Genomic DNA, 7,429 nt, shown 5'->3' with positions numbered 1-7,429 from the left:
CAGGCAACCAATGACATATGGACAACTGGCCTAAAAGGACTTCTTGAGGTGGAGGAAAAAGAAATGCTGAAATCACTTTATGGCAGCTGTCCATCTCATCAGTGATAATGGCTCTAGTTGGCTTATTGCCCAGGATACAGATAACTATGTTACCTGCAAGTTTCACTTGTTGGCACACTGATGTCCTGCTGCTTCATTTTGATGATGGGTCTGAATGAAAATAAGTAAAATGCATATACAAAGTTTGGAGTCAGAGTCGGACACCTCAGCAGCCATTTTTAATCCTGCCAATAAATCACTTAAGTACATAGAATGTCACAAAGACTTCTGGCTTATAAACTCATTTTCTGTCCCAATCTATAAATATGTGACATTCAATGGGCATGGGACTCTATACTATCAGCAGCTTTTACAACTTTCTATAAAGTAAAGACTGCAGAGAATATAATGAATTATAGGGCATTCTTCAATTAAGCCCTCATTCTTTAAATAACCTACAAAAATTGAGTCTGACAAGCAAGATCTGCAATTGCAGAAAATTCGATGCACCCTTAATCCACATTCTGTAATTGATGGAAAAGCAAGATAAGCAGTGCAGAGATGTGGCACTTTTCTTGAAAGGTTCAGGACAGCTGAATAAAAATGAATTACTCAGGTACTCAGCCAACGTAAGTTAGCTTTGCTACATTTCGTGCTCTGAACTTTAATTTGGTCTTAGGTTCTGTTTGCTAGGCAGTTCTCAGATTGCAGGTGACCCTGTGAGATTTGGGAAAATGAGCAAATTGAGCAAATAAACCATGACTTTCTTGCTCTATGAGTTTGGCAAGCACATTAACTGCTTAATTAATCTCACTTGTCAACTGTGAACTTTTTACAAGAAAACTTTTACAAACACTGGAGGTTCTGGTTTCTGACCGATTTATTCGTATATAAAAGCAGTAGGGATGTAATAGAATATGAATGCTTTATTAGATAATATGTATACAGATAATGTGTTCTAAATAGATAGAAATATAGATACAAATAGGTGCACTGTGGGGTTGTTTTTTTTTTTTAAAGCTTGAAAGGTTCACAGGCATCTGATTGAGACTGGACGTGTGTATCTGGACTGGATCCCACAGGACAAAAAAAAAGTTGCACAAGCAAGGGGTTTTTAATTTCATGCAAGCACAAGCTAGAGGTCACATATGGAGCTTGCAGGACAAAGAAAGACCATTCATGACACACTCCTTATATACACACAGGAAGTTTGCAAAGTAATGTTCAGTGGTTCATCACCTGACTTACCAGCCTTTGGTGATATATTTGATGTCCTGATTTTTGCATTTTGGCATAAATGTTCTGCCTGCCCCTGATTAGGAGTTTGCCTCATGTTTTGAAATTGTTTACCAGTTTCATTAAACTTCCTAACTGCAATTGCATCCGTCTCTGTCTCCATCTGATGACACGTAGCATATTTCCCCTGCATTACTGTGTGAACTTGGAAAGAGCATCTGTGTTTAGTCAGTAGAAACAGGTTTGTATCAGTTTCCATTACTTTGTCATCTTTAGTTCTGATTTTAAATAAGCATAGCTTTAATTATTGGTACCAAAGTTGTGTAAGTAACTGGAGGTAAAGTTAGGCAATGCTAGGTAGCAAGATAGGTTGATAACGTTTGTTAGCTAGTCTGATATTCTGATATTCTCTTGTGCTCTTATGTGAAGTTAAATGAAATGATTACTTCAATAAATTATTTTATCGGGTTATTTTGTATATTTGTTTAGGATCTTTCCTAAAGACAAGGTAAGACAAAACAAAACAAAAATCAAAATTCATGCAATCCATACAGTCACCAGTCACTTTATTATTTATACACCATACTAGTACTTGGTAGAACCTTAAGAACAGACATCTCATGAAGCCATCTTCATGGAATGGATTCCAAAGTGTTCTTTTGAGATTCTGGCCCATGATGACATGATTGCATCACATAAATCCTGCACATATGTCAGCTGCACATTCATGCAAATCTCCCATTCTAACATATCTCAAAGGTGTTCTATTGGATTCAGATCCTGTGAGTGGGGAAGCCATTAAGGAACACTGAACTCACTGTCATGTACAGGATAATAGTTTGGGATGACTTGTGATTTTTCACATGGTGCACTATCATGCTGGAAGAAGCCATTAGAAGGTTAACTGTGCCCATAAAGAGTTGCACATAGTCAGCCTCAGATAGGCTGTGGCATTCAAACAGTGGTTGATTGGTATTAATTATGATGGTCAAATGTGTGTCAAGAATACATTCTCCATCTACCCATTCCAAGAAAACATTCCATCACCACCACCACCACCAGCCTGAACTGGGTTGAGTCCATGTATTTATGAATTTGGACCCTATCTACAACCCCAATTCTTGTATTTTCTTTTTAGCAACACTTTCTACACTTTTTAGTAAACCTTTCCAGCCTTTTGTTGCCCCATCCCAATTTTTTTTTAGATGTGTTATGGCCATCAAATTCAGAATTACCTTATTTTTTCCTTAAAATGGTACATTTCCTCAATTTAAACATTTGATATGTTTTCTATGTTCTATTGTGAATAACATATGGGTTTATGAGATTTGCAAATCATTGCATTCTGTTTTTATTTACATTTTACACAGCATTCCAACTTTTTGGGAATTTGGGTTGTACATGTCACAGCAGAAATCATGATTCATCAGAACAGGTGATGTTTTTCCAACTTTTAATTGGAATTTCAGTGAGCCTGCACCCAACTGTAGACTCAGATTCATATTCTTGGTGATGTGGTCTTCTACTGTTATAGTCCATCTACCTCAAGATTTGATGTGTTATGCATTTTTGAGATGCTTTTCTGCTCATTATGACTGTAAAGTGTGAATATTTCAGTTACCATAGCTTTCCTGTCAACTCAAACCAGTCTGGCCATTATTCTCAACAAAGCATTTCTGCTTGCAGAATGGCTGATCACTGCGGCCTGTTTCAATACACGAGTTAAACAAACTCAGAGTTGCAGAGTAAGTTTTGAGTTGACAAACCAAACAGATTCAACCTGGGTTAATTAAGGTTAATTAACAGGTGTCATGATGCTGGTTACCAACTTTCTCAGTTGACCAAGGTTTTAACCCAGAATCAAGGTTTACTTAGTGTGCGCATACACATAAAAGCCAGATGTTTGTAGAAAACATCCAATAGCATTCAACATGGAAAAAGTAGGCATTCATACTTCCGGTTGAAGAGCAAGAAATTATCTGTAAATATGTGGAATTTAATCTGACACTAACCACAAAAATTATACTGTTGCAACTGTCAAAGCTTAGTAAAACTGCTGATTGTGTAAATGCATAGGTTTACTTTTATAGACTCGCAATAAGAATAAATGGATTGGAAATCTATAATCCAAACATATTTCATGTAATTTAATTTAACATAAATGTAAATTATTTTAACTACACATTAATAAAATAAATATCAATTTGTGACAATATATTAGGACAGGAATAATGTGACTGCATGCAAATGTGTACCACTCGCAAAGAACCGCAAAGCAGTACAAGCAATGCATAAAGTTTGCGGAATAGTAAAAGCAGCTTCAGTGTGTCAGATTTTTAATGTGCGGCTCAAGAAGCCGGCATAGATAAACTATACCATCTGCCAAAAATCCATATCTTTAGTATCTTTTTCTGGTCATCGGGAGGGGATTGTGTCTGTCGCTAAAAGTTCTTTCCCATCGAAGTGGGAAATTATTTGTGCTCTGAGCACCTCTACAACCACTAAAGGGTTAACTTTGATGTGTCAGATATATATCACTTTGCTCACAGCTGATTGGTTCAAGTTGGGTTAGATTTTTCTTACCCAAAATAAAACCTGCTCCAGAGCAGGATAGCTGTGTAGCATAAGTTACCATGATGATGAAAACCTCTAAAAACGAATCCACCTTGTTGAGGCTGAAAAAGACTAAACTCAAACTTACCTGGGTAGCCAGGTAAATCGGCTTCGTGAAACAGGCCATTGGATTTTTTTTGTTTGTATTTCGCATCATTCAGTGTAAACTCTAGAGATTGTTGTGAATGAAAATCCCTGGAGATCAGCAGTTTCTGAAATACTCGAAACTACCCATCTGGCACCACTGGTCAAAGTCACTGAGATCACATGTTTCCCCATTCTGATGTTTGATGGGAAAATTACATGAAACTCTTGACCTGTGCCTGCTTCATTTTATTCATTGTGTTGTTGCCACGTGATTGGCTGATTGGATAATTACATGAATGAGGACGGGTACAGGTGGCCAGCAAGTGTAGTTGTCTTAAGGTAGCATACAACTTGAATTTCTCAGAATTTTTGGGTCAGATGAAGGCCAGCAAATTCCTTGACTATTCTTGTAAAATAGGCAATAATTGTCTATTTTTAATCTGCATAGATGTGTTAAAGCATGATGCAGAACCAAACAGCTTGAGTACTATGTCCATTCAGTTAGGCATGGAATCATTTCTAGATGCAGTTGTGAAAAATCATTACAAAGCTCATGTGAAAGAGTAATGCAATGGACAGGATGGTGGGGAATGGACTGGAGTGCATTGTGTCAGCTCCCACTGCTAATCGTATCCAGCACATTCAATTTGCACCTTCAAACCCCCCTACACCCACGCCCACCTGTCATCTTCCTCCAGAGGCTCTGCAGCAATCCCTTAAGAACAAAGAATTCTAAGGATATGCCATTGAATTGTAGTGAACAGCAAACAGTGCTCTTTCAAAGCGCACAAGTTTTCCTATAGAAAGCAATTACCTAAATATTAAATATGGCATGCTGCCACTAATGTAATCAAGCCACCGTTCACTGGCCTCCATTATGCTGTCAGTGTAGGCAGAAAAGCTATCTTTTCTCAGCCAAGATAAATGACAGGCTGTCAGTGGTCTTACTGCTATTATGTTGCCAAAAAGCCATTATCTGTACCTTAAATTTTCAATAGTTTCAAGGATGGGTGGCATATGTTTGTGTGCTGCAAGGGGTTGGTTCCTTAGGGGTTTGACCTGCAGAGATGCACTGTGCTGCAATTGAAACACTGCTGTGACTTTGATCCAGAGGCACCATGACAGCCACTGATTAGGTATCTGAGTCTGAAGATGTAACAAGCAAGCACTGTCATAATTTAAAGGCTTCCACTTAATCTGGCTCTAATTAAAGTCCACCAGCAGAGGCCTATGATGGCTTAAAGAGAGCCTTCAAAAAGAGCATGCTATACCCAAAGACAGAGAGAAAAAGGTTAACTGCCACAGTTGATGTGCAGCTGAAATGATGGGAGAAGAACCAATGTTCCATCAGTGTTTGAGTTTGTTTTCCTTCAGACAGCTCAGCTCAGGTCACCATTTAGAAAATCAATGATTAGACCCTTTTCTTCCTTTATCTGTAATCTTCTCTTCCTCAGTGAGCATAAAACTAAACCTAGTGCATAAGTGCTTCTCTCCCCTGTTTCTCTCTTCTACTCCTAGACCATATTTAACTTTTTTCCTCTTACTTTCACTCTTTCCTGATCCTCCCTCTCACTTACCCTTTGCCATTTACATAAAAAGCACAGATTCTTGTGGGAGGAATTTCCCAGTAAATAAACTAGTTCACCTTGACTAAATAGGCTAGCATTAGAGTCTAGAAATGCTGTCCTTGTGACTGTAGGCTACAATAGTTTCAAAAGATTATAGGGTTAGTGTCGTGAATTCACCCTCTCACACCGTGAAACACACTGCACATGACTTCTGTGTAATTTTGTTTTGGGTTCATGTCATGTGCTTTTGTTTCTGTCCTAGTCCTGTATCTGCACCTGTTCTGACATTGGTTGATTACCCTAATGTGTTCACCTGTTCTTTGTAAAGTCGGTTTCTGTTTCTTGTTGTGAAAATATCTAAGTTCTGATTTAGAAGTTCTGAGCCTTGATTTAGAAAAGAAAGTTAGAGGATCTCATGACACCTAATTTAAAGCCCCAGTCAACTTAGTGTCATAATTGTCATGTTGATTTATCGTTGCTGTTGATGATGATGCTGCTGCTGCTGCTGTTTTTGTCTAACCAACTCAAGTTGGATGTTGGAGCTTATGCCAGATTTACCAAAGTACCAATCAGAATTAACCATTTGCTTACTCAATTTTACCACAAACACAGAAACTAAAGTGACTTCTTTCCTGGTTGCTTAGCCTCTTTGTAACTGAGTGTGAGCTAGGCTACATCTGGCAGGATTTTTTGCCATTTATTGTACACTATGTTAATGTAGTAATTTATGTGTGGTAATAGGAGAGTAGCTACACCACACCTCAGATAATCAAAATCTACCTAGTACTGAAAAAGGAAAGAAAGCTGCATTTTTATTTACCACATTGTTAAAATACTCATCACTTACATGTGGGCATATTCAAAAGACTTTTTTTTTAAACATTTTATGATTCAGATTGTTTTGTATGATATAATGTCACATGTGATAACAAAAAAAGACAATCTGATCTTGCTAAGCTTCACCATCAAAACTTATAACCTTAAATTGTCAATAAGCAACTCGCTGCCACAGGACTCTTTGTAGCTTTTAGTTATAATAAATTAGTATTTAGGAAAATAATTTTCTGTTATTGATAAATACTTATTAATGACAGATCTTTAGTAGCACAAAGATTTTTCCATGTTGTTAGGGGCTTTAAATATTGCAGAAGTTGTAAAGGCAGGTCAGGACAAGTGATGATGAGCTTAATTAAGTATTGAAGAAGATCTGAAGATCTGAAAAAAATCTGATGAAGAATACATAAGTTACCTCAGCACTGCAGTCTAATAATCCTGAACTTAAGGAATTATGGAAGACTGAGAGGGATAATATTTTGGACAAATGGTGGTCTCTGTTATCCGTGGAACCTATGTGTCTCAACGCAATAAGGCCTAAGGTAACGCAATAAGGCCTAAGGTCACCCAATACCTTTTGCTGATGAAAAATTTATTTAGAAAGAAGAAAGTGATGTGAAATATTTGAAGTAATGTCCCCAGGCCACTCAGTTTATAGACTGCCTTCAGACCACAAGGACCCCCAGGTCCCTCACACTATATAGTGCTCAACCTGTTCTACGATACAGAAGATAGCTCATTTTAAATTCTCCAATTTATTTATTCCAACTCCAAGATATTTTTCTTTATAGTACTAGAAGACAAGCTTAGGTCATATTATTCTTATTAGAAAGGATTATCATGGTCCATATACCTCACTAATGGGTTTAGCTCATCAAACATTCAATCAAGTGATATTTCAGATGCTTCACTGGACTTAAATTACTTAAATGATATCTATTATTTCTTCTGGTACTTCTAATGTGGATGGTGGAGTGTTTGTAGCTTGCTATTACAACAGTTGCTTAGAATTGAAATTTGTCATTTAGATGGCTTTTGTAAAATGGGTTTAT

The sequence above is a fragment of the Ictalurus furcatus genome, chromosome 10, assembly GCF_023375685.1.
Source record: "Ictalurus furcatus strain D&B chromosome 10, Billie_1.0, whole genome shotgun sequence".
NCBI classification, from domain to species: Eukaryota; Metazoa; Chordata; class Actinopteri; order Siluriformes; family Ictaluridae; genus Ictalurus; species Ictalurus furcatus.
This window is presented reverse-complemented; position numbering follows the sequence as displayed.